The 18,838-nt window shown below is 44.8% G+C and overlaps 1 long non-coding RNA gene across 1 annotated transcript; it reads right to left on the bottom strand.

Annotated features, from left to right (window-relative positions):
* Positions 1-807: 807 nt before the first annotated feature.
* Positions 808-5,757, bottom strand: LOC139177123 (uncharacterized). The gene is made up of 2 exons (XR_011561566.1): positions 5,665-5,757; positions 808-3,707 (listed from the first exon to the last, which is right to left on the bottom strand). It is a non-coding gene; the product is annotated as an uncharacterized lncRNA (long non-coding RNA).
* Positions 5,758-18,838: the final 13,081 nt, after the last annotated feature.

Below are 18,838 nucleotides of genomic sequence, written 5' to 3'. Positions count from 1 at the left end.
ATGTCTTTCTTTCTCTCTCTCTCAGGCTAATTCTGTGCAGCGCAGAGACCCGTCGTGCTCACTCTCCTTTCTGGGCTTCTAAGACCCTCTCAAGAAGGCGCCCTGTCCCTTCACCCCCCTCGAGAGGGCGCCAGGTGCCTTCGTGAGCAATGCAAGCCCTGTGTCAAAGGACTTTATTGGTTTTCTGCATAAACCAAGGAATATCAGCCTCTTTCTCTTTCTCTCTTTTACTTTCTTATCATCGACTCCGGACCACCAGGTTCCAGTCCATTAAAGGACCTTAACATATTACTCATTTGATAATACTGCCCATGTAATTTAACCTACCAAATGAACCTAATTAGCTTAATATCTCTCTTTGTCCTGTTTCAGGGGCCCTTTGAAGCATCCCAGAGTTAGCTAGGGGTCAAGAAGACTTCATTAGAATTTGATTTAGGAAGTTTTGTTGAAAATATCAAAAGGGGTTAAAACACTAAATCAGATAGAGTCATAGATCAGTGTGAAACAATGGTTATTCACTTTGCCAACTGTGGTGGATGGTCACTTAGCTTGCTGATATGTTACAATGAGCATATACTGAGGCTCAGGGTCTAGTGGAAGTCGACTCTGCCATCTTGGCCTTAGTTGGTTCTATCAGGCGAGTGTATGCTCCTCGGTTCTGTCTCGTCACAACAAAGATTTGGAGTGATGGACATTAAAGCCCCCTTGGCGTGTCACAGCTCTCGGGTCTCGGAGACACCGTGTTATAGCTCTCAAGTCTCGAACGGACCGTGTTATAGCTCTTACACAAATCAGTGTTACAGCTCAGTATTACAGCTCCATTTTATTTAGAAGATAGCAGGAAAATCCATCTTTGAGGCGTGAAGGCACGTTGATCCAAAGACACGAAGAGATGAGCGCCCCAGCATGTGGGAGAGAGAGAGCGAGCTAGCTTTGGCTCCTCTTTTTATATGTTTTTTCCCTGGGCCTGTCCTATGTCAATTGGGCCAGTCAGGAGTGGTGTTTGTTTTACCTGAGGTCCTCACTCCGGTCCTCAGACCTTCTTTTGTTCTATTTTCGTGGGCTTTTCTGTTCCTCATCTTTTAGACACCGCCATTCTGGACTCCTTTTCCCTATTCTAACTACCTAACATTACCCCCTCAAGAGATGGAAGGCCCAGTTGTTTGGGAATAGGGCTGTCGAGATCTTTCTGGCTACTTCCTGCTGAACTGGGACGGCGAGGGGTATTGGGCCTCCCCCTCTTGCTAGTCTCAAGCCTCAGAGTCCTTACAGCAGTGTCCATCTCAGGGTGAGTGATATTTTCCGTGGTCGGCTGTAGTTTTACACCTTTGTTGAACTGGCACTGCATGTTGTAGCTGGTTGACTTGGGAAGAGAAAAAACAGGTTAGACAATTGACAGTACATGGAACAATCATAAGCATCATCAATATGGCATAACATGGACGAGTAGGGGCATCAGTCAGTTTTAAATTCACATGGCCAGGATGGCTCAAGTCCCTCCTTGTTTAGGGATCAGAAGATCTATCTCCTGTCTGTTTTGGAGTACAGTCTCTACCAAGCTGTGTTGGCTCTTTAGAGCTATCCTGAGAAATCTTATCCCCAGAAACCAGATTTTGGGGGTGTTCATTAGAATGGCACTCATTGGTAGTCCTGAATAGGTATCTGAGATCTCCCAGGGGCTCACAGGTGTATTGAGTGCCCTCTTCTGTTTTTTTCCATGGCGTGACTCAGGTTCTTGATGTCTCATCACAGAAAGAATCCAGTGATAGACAAAGTGATAGGTAAGAAGTAGATTTATTCATAGAGAAACACTCCCCACAGACAGAGTGTGAGCCATTACAGAGGGTGAGCACAACGGCCTGGAAATGTGGTGTGGTAGTTTCTATGGGCTGGATCATTTCATAGACTACTAAGTGGGAGGATTATTCCAAAAGTTTTGAGGAAGGGGAGGGGATTTCCACCTCAGAACTGTCACGGCACCTTGAGTGTGCCATTTAGCTTGCTGATGTGTTACAATGAGTTATACCAAGGATCAAGGTCTAGTCAAGCTGACTTGTTGGCCATCTTGGACTCGTTTGATTTTAATTCATTTATGTTGTGCCCTCGGGATATGTCAAAGGTTGTGCCCTGCCCTTTCCCCTCCTGTTTCAAAGGAGCCTCAGAATATTCACCTGGGGCCTTACCCAGATGCTGGCCAAGGTGTCTCCATGTCCCTGATTCTTTCTCCTTCCTCCAAATAATTCTTTGGAGCAGAAACATTCAGGCTGACATAGGCTGGAGAAACTTCTTTAAGGTGAAGGTGGCCTCCCCAGCTTCTAGGGTGGTCCTTCTTCACCCTCCACTTCTGACTCAGAGCCCCCACTGCCTGGATGCAGTACCTGGTAGGACTGGAGCTCAGCCTTCTTGACAAGAGTCCCAGGCCACCTGGCCTTTGAAGGAATCTTCCAACCCTCTGCCTTCTCAAAAGAGCCTGGCGTGGAGGAATGACCTCGGAGAGTCTGAGCAAGCAAGGGGACCCCCGTGGGGCTGCCCCTAAATCAACCCCATACCGACCAGCCAATTTGTTGCCAAAATCTGGCCTCTGTACAGTGGTGCAGGATGAAACCTTTAAGGAAGTGTTGGGTGAAGTAGAAAGAAATTAGCTTTACTGTTTGGCCAGGCAAAGAGGGCCACAGCAGGCAATGCCTTAAGACTGTGTGTCCCAGCCTGGTGGTGGTAGTGAGGAGTCTCACACTGTTTACCGACCCATGGTCGGTGGTGAGGTAATGAAGAGGCAGCGTCATCAACCTTCTGCTTCCAAGTGGTCTGGGGTTGACTTGCTTGTGGGCAACATACAGTTAACTTCCTCCACTTGGTAGGGGTTTGAGTATCTGCTAAACAGTTCCCATATAAGGCACAGAACAATATCTATAGATCTTGAGGAAGAACTAAATAAAGGTCCTTGACTTTGTCTAATGGCTGAAGTATTATTATTTTGGCTTGTTTGACTGTTTTCCTTTGCTTTCTGCATTTTTTTCACTTCTGTGATTAAATTTATTCTTTTAAAAAAATTTTTACTTTTTATTTTCTGGCCGCGTTGCAAGCAAGTAGGATTCTCGTTCCCCAACCAAGATCAAACCTGCGTTCCCTGCAGTGGAAGTTCAGAGTCTTCACCCACTGGACCCCCAAGGAAGTCCCCAAGTTTATTCTTTGACGAAAGATTTTCTACAGACAGAAGGCAGGCGGAAGACTCGGCTGGGGCTTTATTCTGGGAAAGCCTCCTAGGGTCCGGCCCGGTCACCATCTGGCCCTTCCCCTACTCTGCGCCTGGTTGAAGTCTCGGTCAGCACAGAACCAGGCAGAAGACGACATGACAGTTTGGTAATCCTTTATCTCCATGGTCAAGTCTATTCATTGCCAGGCACAGTTGGTGTCTTGCTTAAAACAGCAAAAGTTCGATTTCTAAATGTTTGCCAGTGTTGGAGGAAATCACAGTTTAGTGGCCACCACAGGAAGCCAAGCTGGTAATCTGTGTCTCCTGAAACCTGTTATCATGTTAGGGATGTCTCCCCAGTTTTAAATCAGTCCTCTCTCTTAGACAGAGGAGTCAGTATTTATAATTAATAAGGATATCCAAATCTCTACTGTTAACTTCCTTCAACGATGCGGCTTCTTTAACAATAATAAACGACGTTGTCTTCTAAGATTTTGCAAAGATAGCATAGATTCTGAACAAATATATAAAAAGAAATTAAACCGTAATGGCTTCTGCTATTTGGCGACCAAACATCTGTTTAGAGATATATATGATATTGTTTTATGAACGATTCATGTTTAACGAGTTGCTATCTTATGTAGTACAAATATCAGCATCCCTTGGACTGGGCAACCCAACAGTTCAAGGGTTTCAGGGCTTGTTCTGTTCCATATATCATTAATTTATCTATGAGAAACCCACAGAAAATATACATTATGCATACAAACATAGTATATATATCTACTATATATTGTATTATGCATTATATATTATATAATATGATATATATCATGTATGTTATATACGTGTGTGTGCGCACACTCAGTCGTGTTCAACTGTGACCCCATAGACTATATAGCCGGTTAGGTTCCTCTGTCCATGGAATTTTCCAGGCAAGAATACTGGAGTGGGTTGTCATTTCCTATGTCAGGGGATCTTTGTGACCCAGAGATTGAACCGGCATCTCTTGCATCTCCTGTGTTGGCAGGCAGATTCTTTACTACTGTGTCACCTGGGAAGCCCCATATATATATTATGTATATATATTTTTAGTATACGTATTATTATAATATATACCAGACACTGGTATGTATCTGGTACATGTACATTGCTTTGACTTTCATTTTCTTTTCCATTAAGAGTTTTGTTCTTTTCCTACCTTAAAAATCTTTTTTTCTAGGGGTATAGGTGATTTACAGTGTTGTGTTAGTTTCAGTTATACCGCAAAGTGAGTCATACATATATCCACTCTTTTCCAGATTCTTTTTCCATATAAGTCATTACAGAGTACTGAGTAGAGTTCCCTGTGCTATACAGAAGGTCGTTATTCCTCATCTATTTTATATATAGTCGTGTGTACATGTCAACCTCAGTCTTCCAGTATATCCCTCCCCTCCTTACCCCAGGTAACCATCAGATTGCTTTCTACATCTATAATTTTATTTGTTTTGTAGATAAGTTCATTTGTATCCCTTTTTCATTTCTCAGTTGGTGTGCTTTAGATGCTTTTGGTTAGATAAAAGAGTAAACATAATCTATAAGTGGGAGAAAACAGTGGCAAATACTATATGATATCACTTACATGAGGAATCTAACAAAATACCACAAACTATTATATGTAACAAAAAAGGGAATGTCCATCTCTGGGCTTCAAATGTGCTTCCGCTGAGCTTGTGTGAGGCTGAGATGTGTGAGCAAGTGAAGACCGCTGTGAGACCACAGCGGAGGCTGAAGAGGAGCCAGAGCCAAGAGAAGGGAGGGGAGCGCGGCAGAAGAATCTAGAACACGAGGGCACAGGATGAGTAAGAATGAGGAAGACTGTGGTTGGCAGAGCCCAGAAGGAGCTAGAAAAGCCGGGAAGCGGGGACGAGTTTAGGGGGCAGGGAAAGAAGAGCGGGTTTCTGCCCTCGGGGAAGGAAATGGAAAGCGGGTGTGAGGGCGGGGCTGCTTGTGCACTTTCAGTTCTTGAGGCAAAAAGAAGCCTCAGTCACATCTCCCGCTGTTGGAACTGCCAGCCTCCAGGCCCCCCTTGGGAAGCACAGAGCTTGTTGGGGTCCACACCGTCCACACTTTCCTTCCCAGAACGGTCCTTACACTTTGAGGGCTTCTCTGTAGCGTGGAGCTTCTCCTTCCCTCTGTTCTCACCCAATTCTCTCCCTTGCCCGGGCCCCAGTGCACCCCTGACTCCTCTCAAGGCCCCATGGCTCCTCGCCCTCCCAACAGGTCGGGATCAGCCCGCCCCAAACTCCCAAGTTGGCACCCACAGGGCAGAAAACCATTAAAGGTTCATCTGGCAGACCCCCTCTGTTGACCAGATCCCCAGATAGAGTGGGCAACTTCCTGGCCAGCCAGGTGCCCTTCCCCAGCAGACTGGGGGACCCTGCTGGGTAAGAGCATCCAGTCCAGGACATCACGGAAAATTTTTTTACCTTCTGTGTGAGAAATTTAGCCCGCACCCACTCTCGGACTTCCAAGACCTTGTCTGCGATCACCGAAAGAAGTGACAACATGGCGCAAGCTCGAGTTGTGGGTGTTCCTCTCAGAACACACCCTGAATTTACGTCCTCTGGGAGACGTCGTGGGAGGTGCCCGCTTCACAGAGGAAGCCCAGGGGGCGGGGTTTTCAGAGAAGAGCTCCATGCCAATCAGTCAAGGCCTTGGTGCGGGAGATCTCTGGGTTGAGTGTATGTGTGTGTGTGTGTGTGAATATGTATCCATATATGTCTATTTGTGTGTATGTATGTAGCTATGTGCCTACATACGTGTGTGTACACGGGTGTGTGTGTATGTCTGTGTATTGTGTGTTTATATCTATTTGTGTGTGTGTGTATGTTTCTATGTGTTTTGCATCTGTTTGTGAAGGGAGTTAGCGACACGCTGGCACAAATCTCCTGGCACAAAGGAGTCCCAGGGAAGAGGAGTGGGTGGAGAAAGGGTCCAGGTAACCAGGTGGAGAAGGAAGATTGGAATCCTTTGGGGCTAGAAAGGCAGACTTTGCGCAGGAGTTGGGGGATGTCAGGACCCTGGAGGAGACAGAAGTCTTGAGCTGAGGGTGCAGGCGATTCAAAAACTGAAGGGCATGAGCAGTGGGGATGGGGGCCAGAATACGGTTCCTGGACTCCAGCCCTGGGGAAGTGAGGGAACGGCTTGGGGTAGGGCCTAGAATGTAGGACAAGAGGGCAGGGTTTCCAGGTTCCAGCTGGAACCAGGCTGAGAAGGGCAGGGTTGCTCTCAGAGGGGCTCTGGTTGGGGCCTCCAGCTTCTGGGGGAAGCCCTGCAGGAAAATGAATGTCCACGTGGGGGCGCCAAACGTCCTTCCATGGAGTTTGAGAGATGGTGAAATGAGTTTGAGAGTAGGTGAAATGGAGTTTGAGAGTAGGTGAAACTGAGGCCACATGGAGGCTGAAAAGGATCCAGGACCCAGGGAGCGAAGGGTATAGTGGGCAGAAGAATCTAGAATACAAGAAGTGGGAAGGGGAGAAAATGGAGGATGGGGCAGGCCTAGGAGTGTGCAGAGCCCAGAATGATCTAGAAGAGCGGGGGAAGGGGGACGAGTTTAGGGGGCAGGGAAAGAAGAGAAAGTTGCTGTCCTGGGGGATGGGAGGGGAAAGTCGGGGTGAGGAATGACTCTGCAGAGATGAGATTACTTGTGTAGTTTCTGTTTTTCAGGCAAAAAGAGGCCTCAGGCGCATCCTGCCCTTTGGAACCGCCAGCCTCCCTTGGGAAGCTCAGAGCTTGTTGGAGTCCACACCATCCACATGCTTCTCTTGTGGGGACGGTCCTTCCGCTGGGAGGGTTCCTCTGTGGTGCAGAGCTCCTCCTTCCTTCTGTTCTGACCCTATTCTATCCCTTGAAGACTGGCTCCCGGGCCCTGTGCCCCCAACCCTCCTCTCAAGGCCGCCCTGGCGCCTCTGGGCCCTCTGCTCATATGGGGAGCCTGCCTCCCAAGCTCCCAAGTCGACACTGTTCAGGCAGCCTGAGCGCGGGTTGGAAAAGAATTTCCAGACACAGGGCATTTCAGAAGGGAGTGAGTTTATTAAAAACAAAGAGCAGAGAGAGAGAGTGGGCACCGCGAGCGCAGCTGGCTGACAACTGCTGACAGACCAGGGAGAGTTGACAGCGTGCATGAGTTAATAACCACCTTTTATAGCCTTAAAACAAAGAAAATTCGTGCTGAAAGGTTGGCATTAGGTGAGTGGTTGGGACGCTATAGGGTGTTTAATGGAGTGGGCATCTGCCTAATTGGGAGTCAGGCAGCTTTTTAGTTAGTATTAGGGGGTTTTTCGGAGAAGGCAATGGCACCGCCCTCCAGTACTCTTGCCTGGAAAATCCCATGGACAGAGGAGCCTGGTGGGCTGCAGCCCATGGGGTCACTAAGAGTCGGACACGACTGAGCGACTTCCCTTTCACTTTTCACTTTCATGCATTGGAGAAGGAAATGGCAACCCACTCGAGTGTTCTTGCCCGGAGGATCCCAGGGACGGGGGAGCCTGGTGGGCTGCCGTCCATTGGGTCGCACAGAGTCAAACACGACTGAAGTGACTTAGCAGCAGCAGCAGCAGGGGGTTTTTGGCAACAGTTATAAAGTGGGACAGTCAGCTTTTGAGGTGACTTTGGTTCTGGGCTCTGCTTCTGTGGCCTTGGTGCAAGACCTCACACCTGTGCCCTGGGGCAGGATTCAGTGTTCTCCCCTCTTATTAATGGGCCAAATCTTTCTACCTGCCTATCCTCTCTTGCGACGTGGGGACCCGAGTCATTGGGGAAAGGGGCAGAAACTGCTCTGGCTTCTTCCTGCTGGACAGGAGGGTTGTGGGGTCCTGGTCCCAATGCCCACACTGTCAGGTGCATTTTTGGAGGGAGATGAGAGTCTGTGGAATGAGAAAGCTGCTTGTTCTAGCGTAGTCCGCGTGTCAACCAGCTGGTATCCTTGTTGCATCAGCATCTGGAGATTTTATTTGTATTCTAGAAGAAATAAACTTAACAAGAAGGTTAGAGATACACGGCCTGAAGATTAATAGAAGTAGAAAACCTGCCGAGGGGCCTAAAAGAGAGGCTAGTCAGGAGAACCAAGGCCAGACATTGGTCTGTGATGTTGGGGCTTCTCTAGGTAAGAGAATATGCAAGAATTGGGGTTCATGAAATCTTTACTTGAAAACATCTAACTGTCTGAAGACCTGTCCTGCCAGTTTTTCTTAGAGCACAAAACGCCTCATTCATGATTTCTACCCTGAATTCCTTTCTGTGGGTGTAGAAGGTCAGCAGCTGTAGTGGCTCCTGATTTCATCTTTGTAGAGGCAGATGGCAAGTGCCAGCTTCCAGCCTCAGACTCCCTTCATGGCCATAGATTTGAGCACGGTTTTGGGGCCATATTGTGATCATTTTGTCCCATGATGTTAGGAATGTTTGTCTAGTAAAGGTATATTAGGAATGCTCATTCCCAGGTCTAGCGAAGATGTTTTGATTGTCCACTCAATGTGCTGTTACTGGATTAGGCTACGAAAGTAGCAAAAGTCCTGGATCATATCTGCCTTACTAGTAGTCTCTTATAGTGCATGAAAATATTCCTTCTTTTGGCTTCTTCTCATACTTAGAGTTACATTATTATAATCATTGATCTCATATCAAAAGATAGATCATCCTTTTATTAGAGACTCAGTCACACAATTGGTAATGGAAAAGACAACAATTCTGTAAGATAGGCAATATAGAAAGCAATATAGCTAGCAGTAATAGTAACGTCACAAGGAAGAATTTAAGAGCTTCTATTAGGGGTAGCCCAGTATTTACCTTGTCGTCTGACTTAGTTTGTTGAATGACCATAAGCTGGTGTTAATCCTCTGGTTGTAGATCATGGAGCATCTGCTCTTTATCCAAAGGTTGATTATGAAGTTAGTCTTCAGAAACAAACTTAGAATGTCCTCTTATTAACTTAATTAAATTTTATAACAACAAATAATTATTTCAGAAGTGAATCTTAATAAACACTAACCTTAATTAACAAAACTAGGATTTAATATTCAGTGAGACAAATTTTTTTCTACCATTACCCTAATTTTTATTAAACATGTCCAAGGTAAGGAGCAATGGCTGCGCTTTGCTGGAGCAGCTGTGAAGAGATACCCCATGCCCAAGGTAAGAGAAACCCAAGTAAGACGGTAGGTGTTGCAAGAAGGCATCAGAGGGCAAACACACTGAAACCATACTCACAGAAAACTAGTCAATCTAATCACACTAGGACCACAGCCTTGGCTAACTCAATGAAACTAAGCCATGCCCGTGGGGCAACCCAAGATGGGCAGGTCATGGTGGAGAGATCTGACAGAATGTGGTCCACTGGAGAAGGGAATGGCCTTCAGTATTCTTGCCTTGAGAACCCCATGAACAGTACGAAAAGGCAAAATGATAGGATACTGAAAGAGAAACTCCTCAGGTCAGTAGGTGCCCAATATGTTACTGGAGATCAGTGAAGAAATAACTCCAAAAAGAAGGAAGGGATGGAGCCAAAGCATAAAGAATACCCAGCTGTGGATGTGACTGGTGATAGAAGCAAGGTCCGATGTTGTAAAGAGCAATATTGCATAGGAACCTGGAATGTCAGGTCCATGAATCAAGGCAAATTGGAAGTGGTCAAATAAGAGATGGCAAGAGTGAATGTCGACATTCTAGGAATCAGTGAACTCAAATGGTCTGGAACGGGTTAATTTAACTCAGATGACCATTATATCTACTACTGTGGGCAGGAATCCCTCAGAAGAAATGGAGTGGCCATCATGGTCAACAAAAGAGTCTGAAATGCAGTACTTGGATGCAATCTCAAAAAGACAGAATGATCTCTGTTCGTTTCCAAGGCAAACCATTCAATATCACAGTAATCCAAGTCTATGCCCCAACCAGTAACACAGAAGAAGCTGAAGTTGAACGGTTCTATGAAGACCTACAAGACCTTTTAGAACTAACACCCAAAAAAGATGTCCTTTTCATTATAGGGGACTGGAATGCAAAAGTAGGAAGTCAGGAAACACCTGAAGTAACAGGCAAATTTGGCCTTGGAATACGGAATGAAGCAGGGCAAAAACTGATAGAGTTTTGCCAAGAAAATGCACTGGTTATAACAAACACCCTCTTCCAACAACACAAGAGAAGACTCTACACATGGACATCACCAGACGGTCAACACCAAAATCAGATTGATTATATTCTTTGCAGCCAAAGATGGAGAAGCTGTATACAGTCAGCAAAAACAAGACCAGGAGCTGACTGTGGCTCAGACTATGAATTCCTTATTGCCAAATTCAGACTTAAATTGAAGAAAGTAGGGAAAACCACTAGACCATTCAGTTATGACCTAAATCAAATCCCTTATGATTATACAGTGGAAGTGAGAAATAGATTTAAGGGCCTAGATCTGATAGATAGAGTACCTGATGAGCTATGGAATGAGGTTCGTGACATTGTACAGGAGACAGGGATCAAGATCATCCCCATGGAAAACAAATGCAAAAAAGCAAAATGGCTGTCTGGGGAGGCCTTAAAATAGCTGTGAAAAGAAGAGAAGTGAAAAGCAAAGGAGAAAAGGAAAGATATAAATATCTGAATGCAGAGTTTCAAAGAATAGCAAGAAGAGATAAGAAAGCCTTCCTCAGCGATCAATGCAAAGAAATAGAGGAAAACAATAGAATGGGAAAGACTAGGGATCTCTTCAAGAAAATCAGAGATACCAAAGGAACATGTCATGCAAAGATGGGCTCAATAAAGGACAGAAATGGTATGGACCTAACAGAAGCAGAAGATGTTAAGAAGAGGTGGCAAGAATACACAGAAGAACTGTACAAAAAAGATCTTCACGACCCAGATAATCACGATGGTGTGATCACTGCCCTAGAGCCAGACATCCTGGAATGTGAGGTCAAGTGGGCCTTACAAAGCATCACTACGAACAAAGCTAGTGGAGGTGATGGAATTCCAGTTGAGCTATTCCAAATCCTGAAAGATGATGCTGTAAAAGTGCTGCACTCAATATGCCAGAAAATTTGGAAAACTCAAGTGGCCACAGGACTGGAAGAGGTCAGTTTTCATTCTAATCCCAAAGAAAGGCAATGCCAAAGAGTGCTCAAACTACCGCACAATTGCACTCATCTCACATGCTAGTAAAGAAATGCTCAAAATTCTCCAAGCCAGGGTTCGGCAATATATGAACCGTGAACTTCCTGATGTTCAAGCTGATTTTAGAAAAGGCCGAGGAACCAGAGATCAAATTGCCAACATCCACTGGATCATGGAAAAAGCTAGAGAGTTCCAGAAAAGCATCTATTTCTGCTTTATTGACTATGCCAAAGTGCGGGGAGCGAGCTCCGCCCCTGGCAAAGGTCATGAGGAAGGAGGCTTGGCATACGCAAAGGCGGGATCAAGCCTCAGGAGTCTCCCTGGAAATTCTCGAGCAATCTACCCCCAAAACCAGAGTCTGCCTACTTTCTGCTTTGTGCTTTCACCTGTCCCCCACTACCTCTCTCTGAAAAAAGAGTTAGCTTACAGCTCCAGTTAATAATTCCTGGGTGTGACAGTGTTTCAACCTACAAACTCCCTTGGAAGTCCTCTAGCCTGCCTGAATAGGTTTTTCCGGCCACATGTGATTGCTCAGAGCCTCCAAACTGTGAGAGGCATGAGATGTTCTAAACTGTCTAAATACAGATTCCTTTGAGCAGTCAAAAGATTGATTAGAAATTGTATTGGTGAAGGGATTTTCACTTGTTGGGCCAATATTTGCTGCTAAGTCTCCATATCCCTTACCTGCTGTGTCCCTGGCAGTGTATTGATTAATATAATTGGTGTAAATAGTAGCTTTAATGTTTGTAACCTGGGACCCTTGAGTTAATTCTTTTTCTTGTTATAGCCCATCACACCTTTGCTCTGTAGGAATGCAACTTTATCTAATACTTTTTGGAGGCTGGCGCCTGACTTTAGAATAATCACCTTTAGAGGAAAAGGCCTCCGGGCCAGAAGATGATGCAAATCACCTAAACTTTTGCATATGATATGTTTGCAGGAAGAAAGCCTGGCTTACTGCATGACTCTACCCCTTCCCCCATTATCCTCTATGCATAACTTAAGGTATAACAACTACTTTGGAAAATAAAGTGCGGGCCTTGTTCACCGAAACTTGGTCTCACCATGTCGTTCTTTCTCTTACCTTCTGGCTGAATTATTCAGCCTCTTTTCTCCACTGAATTTCCTCACTGAGCTATCCTTATTCTATTACTCTTTATATCCTTAATTAACGTTTAATTAAGCAGTTGTTTCCTGATCCTTGCCAATGCCGTCCCCGCTTCGAATTCCCTGGATCCACCGGGACTGGACCCCGGCACCAAAGCCTTTGACTGTGTGGATCACAATAAACTGTGGAAAATTCTGAAAGAGATGGGAATACCAGAACACCTGATCTGCCTCTTGAGAAATCTGTATGCAGGTCAGGAAGCAACAGTTAGAACTGGACATGGAACAACAGACTGGTTCCAAATAGGAAAAGGAGTTCGTCAAGGCTGTATATTTTCACCCTGTTTATTTAACTTCTATGCAGAGCACATCATGAGAAATGCTGGACTGGAAGAAACACAAGCTGGAATCAAGATTGCCGGGAGAAATATCAATAACCTCAGCTATGCAGATGACACCACCCTTATGGCAAAAAGTGAAGAGGAACTCAAAAGCCTCTTGATGAAAGTGAAAGTGGAGAGTGAAAAAGTTGGCTTAAAACTCAACATTCAGAAAACGAAGATCATGGCATCCGGTCCCATCACTTCATGAGAGATAGATGAGGAAACAGTGGAAACAGTGTCAGACTTTATTTTTCTGGGCTCCAAAATCACTACAGATGGTGACTGCAGCCATGAAATTAAAAGGCGCTTACTCCTTGAGGTTATGGCCAACCTAGATAGCATATTCAAAAGCAGAGACATTACTTTGCCAACAAAGGTCCGTCTAGTCAAGGCTATGGTTTTTCCTGTGGTCATGTATGGATGTGAGAGTTGGACTGTGAAGAAGGCTGAGCGCCAAAGAATTGATGCTTTTGAACTGTGATGGAGAAGACTCTTGAGAGTCCTTTGGACTGCAAGGAGTTTCAACCAGTCCATTGGGAAGGAGATCAGCCCTGGGATTTCTTTGGGAGGAATGATGTTAAAGCTGAAACTCCAGTACTTTGGCCACCTCATGCGAAGAGTTGACTCATTGGAAAAGACTCTGATGCTGGGAGGGATTGGGGGCTGGAGGAGAAGGGGACGACAGAGGATGAGATGGCTGGATGGCATCACTGACTTGATGGACGTGAGTCTGAGTGAACTCCGGGAGTTGGTGATGGACAGGAGCCCTGGTGTGCTGCGATTCACGGGGTCGCAAAGAGTCGGACACGACTGAGTGACTGATCTGATCTTATTAAACACAGCCAAGACTAATTTGCTTTTAATATGTTTGGTCCGTTGACTGTAGATGTCATAGGTCTGTCATCAGTTTTTGTTGAGGTGGATTTTTTCTTCTAGAGTTCCCACTATACTTTGAGATTTCTTTGAGACAGGCTTTTTATTTACCTGATAAGGTTGTTCTGGATGTCTGGCTCTAGGTGAGTGATCACACCATCGTGGTTATCTGAGTCATGAAGATCTTTTTTGTACAGTTCTTGTGTGTATTGTTGCCACCTCTTCTTAATATCGTCTGCATCTGTTAGATCCATACCATTTTTGTCCTTTATTGTGCCCATCTTTGCATGACATGTTCCCTTGGTATCTATAATTTTCTTGAAGAGATCTCTAGTCTTTCCCATTCTATTGTTTTCCTCTATTTCTTTGCATTGATCACCAAGGAAGCCTGTCGTATCTCACCTTGCTATTCTTCGAAATTCTGCATTCAAATGGGTATATCTTCATGACCAGACAACCATGATGGTGTGATGGCTCATCTAGAGCCATCTTGGACTGGGAAGTCAAGTGGGCCTTAGGAAGCATCACTACAAACAAAGCTAGTGGAGGTGATAGAATTCCAGTTAAGCTATTTCAAATCCTAAAAGATGATGCTGTGAAAGTGCTCTACTCAATATGCCAGCAAATTAAAAAAAACCCAGCAGTAACCACAGTACTTGAAAAGGTCAATTTTCATTCCAATTCCCAAGAAGGCAATGCCAAAGAATGTTCAAACTAGCGCACCATTGTACTCATCTCAATCGCTAGCAAAGTCATTATCAAAATTCTCCAAGCCAGGATTCAACAGTATGTGAACCAAGAACTTCCTTATGTTGAAGCTGGATTTAGAAAAGGCAGACGAACCAGAGATGAAATTGCCAGCATCCGTTGAATCATGGAAAAAGCAATAGAGTTCCAGAAAAACATCTACTTCTGCTTTATTGACTATGCCAAAGCCTTTGACTGTGTGGATCACAGGAAACTGTGGAAAATTCTGAAAGAGACGGAAATATCAGACCACCTTACCTACCTCCTGAGAAATCTGTATGCAGATGAAGAAGCAGCAGTTAGAACCGGACATGGGACAACAGACTGGTTCCAAATTGGGAAAGGAGCCTGGCGTGCTTCAGTCCATGGGGTTGGAAAGAGTCAGACACGACTGAGCAACTGAACTGAACTGATTAACGTAATAGTGAATATTTCCCAGTTTACATGAGCCTGAAACTCATATAGTTTAATTTTTCTTGAATTCAGAATCGCTTGATTTATAAACGCTTACTTTACTGTATGTGTTTTAGTCGCTCAGTTGTGTCTGACTCTTCGCAACCCCATGGACTGTAGTTCACCAGTCTCCTCTGTCCATGGAATTCTCCAGGCAAGAATACTGGAGTGGGTAGCCATTCCCTTCTCCAGGGGGTCTTCCCGACCCAGGGATTGAACTTGGCTCCTCTGCATCGCGGGCAGATTCTTTACCATCTGAGCCACCAGAGAAGCCCTACTTTTCTTTCAGTTCAGTTCAGTTCAGTGGCTCAGTCGTGTCCGACTCTTTGTGACCCCATGAATCGCAGAACGCCAGGCCTCCCTATCCATCACCAAATCCCGGAGTTCATTCAGACTCACATCCATCAAGTCAGTGATGCCATCCAGCCATCTCATCGTCTGTCGTCCCCTTCTCCTCCAGCCCCCAATTCCTCCAAACATCAGAGTCTTTTCCAATGAGTCAACTCTTCACATGAGGTGGCCAAAGTATTGGAGTTTCAGCTTTAGCATCAGTCCTTCCAAAGAAATCCCAGGGCTGATCTCCTTCAGAATGGACTGGTTGGATCTCCTTGCAGTCCAAAGGACTCTCAAGAGTCTTCTCCAACACCACAGTTCAAAAGCATCAATTCTTTGGCGCTCAGTCTTCTTCACAGTCCAACTCTCACATCCATATATGACCACTGGAAAAACCATAGCCTTGACTAGACGAACCTTTGTTGGCAAAGTAATGTCTCTGCTTTTCAATATGCTATCCAGGTTGCTCATAACTTTTCTTCCAAGGAGTAAGCATCTTTTAATTTCATGGCTGCAGTCACCATCTGCAGTCATTTTGGAGCCCAAAAAAATAAAGTCTGACACTGTTTCCACTGCTTCCCCATCTATTTCCCATGAAGTGATGGGACCAGATGCCATGATATTTGTTTTCTGAATGTTGAGTTTTAAGCCAATTTTTTCACTCTCCTCTTTCACCTTCATCAAGAGGCTTTTGAGTTCCTTTTCACTTTCTGCCATAAGGGTGGTGTCATCTGCATATCTGAGGTTATTGATATTTCTCCCGGCAATCTTGATTCCAGCTTGTGTTTCTTCCAGTCCAGCATTTCTCATGATGTACTCTGCATAGTAGTTAAATAATCAGTGTGACAATATACAGCCTTGATGTACTCCTTTTCCTATTTGGAACCAGTCTGTTGTTCCATGTCCAGTTCTAACTGTTGCTTCCTGACCTGCATACAGATTTCTCAAGAGGCAGGTCAGGTGGTCTAGTATTCCCATCTCTTTAAGAATTTTCCACAGTTTATTGTGATCCACACAGTCAAAGGCTTTGGCATAGTCAATAAAGCAGAAATAGATGTTTTTCTGGAACTCTCTTGCTTTTTCCATGATCCAGCGGATGTTGGCAACTTGATCTCTGGTTCCTCTGCCTTTTCTAAAACCAGCTGTAACATCTGGAAGTTCACAGTTCATGTATTGCTGAAGCCTGGCTTGGAGAATTTTGAGCATTTCTTTACTAGCCTGTGAGATGAGTGCAATTGTTCGGTAGTTGAGCACTGTTTTGCATTGCTTTTCTCTGGGATTGGAATGAAAATTGACCTTTTCCAGTCCTGTGGCCACTGCTGAGTTTTCCAAATTTGCTGGCATATTGAGTGCACCACTTTCACAGCATCGTCTTTCAGGATTTGGAATAGCTCAACTGGAATTCCATCACCTCCACTAGCTTTGTTCGTAGTGCTGCTTTCTAAGGCCCACTTGACTTCATATTCCAGGATGTCTGGCTCTAGGTCAGTGATCACACCATCGTGATTATCTGGGTTGTGAAGATCTTTTTTGTACAGTTCTTCTGTGTATTTTTGCCACCTCTTCTTAATATCTTCTGCTTCTGTTAGGTCCATACCATTTCTGTCCTTTATCGAGCCCATCTTTGCATGAAATGTTCCCTTGGAATCTCTAATTTTTTTGCAGAGATCTCTAGTCTTTCCTATTCTGTTTTTTTCCCCTATTTCTTTGCATTGATCGCCGAGGAAGGCTTTCTTATCTCTTCTTGCTATTCTTTGGAATTCAGCATTCAGATGCTTATATCTTTCCTTTTCTCCTTTGCTTTTCACTTCTCTTCTTTCCACAGCTATTTGTAAAGCCTCCCCAGACAGCCATTTTGCTTTTTTGCATTTGTTTTCCATGGGGATGATCTTGATCCCTGTCCCCTGTACAATGTCACGAACCTCAGTCCATAGTTCATCAGGTACTCTATCAGATCTACGCCCTTAAATCTTCTCACTTCCACTGTATAATCATAAGGGATTTGATTTAGGTCATACCTGAATGGTCTAGTGGTTTTCCCTACTTTCTTCAATTTAAGTCTGTATTTGGTAACAAAGAGTTCATGATCTGAGCCACAGTCAGCTCCTGGTCTTGTTTTTGTTGACTGTTTAGAGCTTCTCCATCTTTGGCTGCAAAGAATATAATCAATTAAATAGAGCTCATTGACAAATTAACCTCAACAATATTATCCAAATCAAAGACACACACTGAGACATGCATATATCTGGACAGACAGAGATCCCATAGTTTTCCACTTGAGATTTAAAATATCTCTTTGCCCCTTTTTTCCCCTTGGCTTGAAGTTCTACTAATTAGCTCTCAGCTGGAGTCTCAGGCAGAGTGGGCTGTGTATCTCAAGGACATGAAAAGAGTTAACTTCAGTTTTTTTCCCTAGGAATGTTTTTGCTTCTCAGACAGGATCAGAACTCCAAAAACAAAGTATCTTAACAAGCCAGCTTTTTCCTAATTGCACGTGCAAAAAGAAATAGTTTTGCAGTTTCAAAAAGATTTCATTTTAGCCAGTTTTTTTTTTTTTTTTTTTTTTTTCTGGATTCTAAAGAATATCATGGCTATATTGTGTTTTTCCTTTCTGTGGTCATGGTCTTGTAGGTTAAATTTTTAAATTGGAGAGTGTTCAAATTCACATCGGCTCTGGTCACAGGTGCAGATTGACTGATAAGGTGTCCCAGCAGGGATCGTTCCTCTGAGATGGCGGGGTCTTGGTTTGATTAGAAGAATCTGAAGGAGTAGGAGAACTTGCAGGAATAGGGGAAGCGTGGTTCTGTTCCCACTTCCTTTTCTCCCACCCCACTGCCCCAAGAGACAGGAGGAGTTAGAAGGGGATTCTTTAGAATTTTAGAAGCGTTTTTTCCAGGCTTTTGATGATAGGAAACACTCCTGGACCAGGAGATCTGGTGGATGGAGAGACCGTGGGGGATGAGGGGATAGGGCAGCAGCAGAAAGACATATGTGGCGTGAGCCCCTTAGATCTGGAATCTGACTGAGTGCCATAAGTTTTTGAGCATATGGAACATCAAAAGGGATGAAATTGGAGGATTGTGTTGTAATTTAGTGGGCCACGAGGAAGCCATTTTTCTTGGTTCCTCAATTTGTACTGGCTCCAAGTTTTGTTGCAAAAGAAAGTGACCCTTTTCTTCTTAAGATTTTCAGGGTCAGATTTTTTTTTCCCGTTCTTCAGAATACAGCCTAGAGGTGAGTGTGAAGGAGGGTCTCAAGACATACCTGAGCCCATTTTTAGAATGGGGTACCGAGAATTCACTGGCCACAGAAGGCGTTCCAGCTGTCCCAGTGAAGGCTCTGTGTGTGACGAGGCACCGTGTGGCTAACGGCACAAATGGCCCACCATCCCAGCAACTGCGTCCGACAGTGAGAGATCACCTCTGAATGTGTGACTGCGAGTGGCACAAACCGTGTGGCTAGGCACCAGCCTAGGCCCAAACCACGGAAAACACCTGGCAACTAGGGCCGGAAAGGACGGAGAGAGTGTTCCCGGAACAACCGTGACTCGCCTTTTGAGGATCCTCTGACACGTGCAAGGCATTCTTTGGGATGATTCAGAGGC

Source organism: Bos indicus, chromosome 18 (genome assembly GCF_029378745.1).
Source record: "Bos indicus isolate NIAB-ARS_2022 breed Sahiwal x Tharparkar chromosome 18, NIAB-ARS_B.indTharparkar_mat_pri_1.0, whole genome shotgun sequence".
NCBI classification, from domain to species: domain Eukaryota; kingdom Metazoa; phylum Chordata; class Mammalia; order Artiodactyla; family Bovidae; genus Bos; species Bos indicus.
Note: the sequence above shows the minus strand (reverse complement) of the source record. Positions and strands in the feature narration are given on the sequence as shown.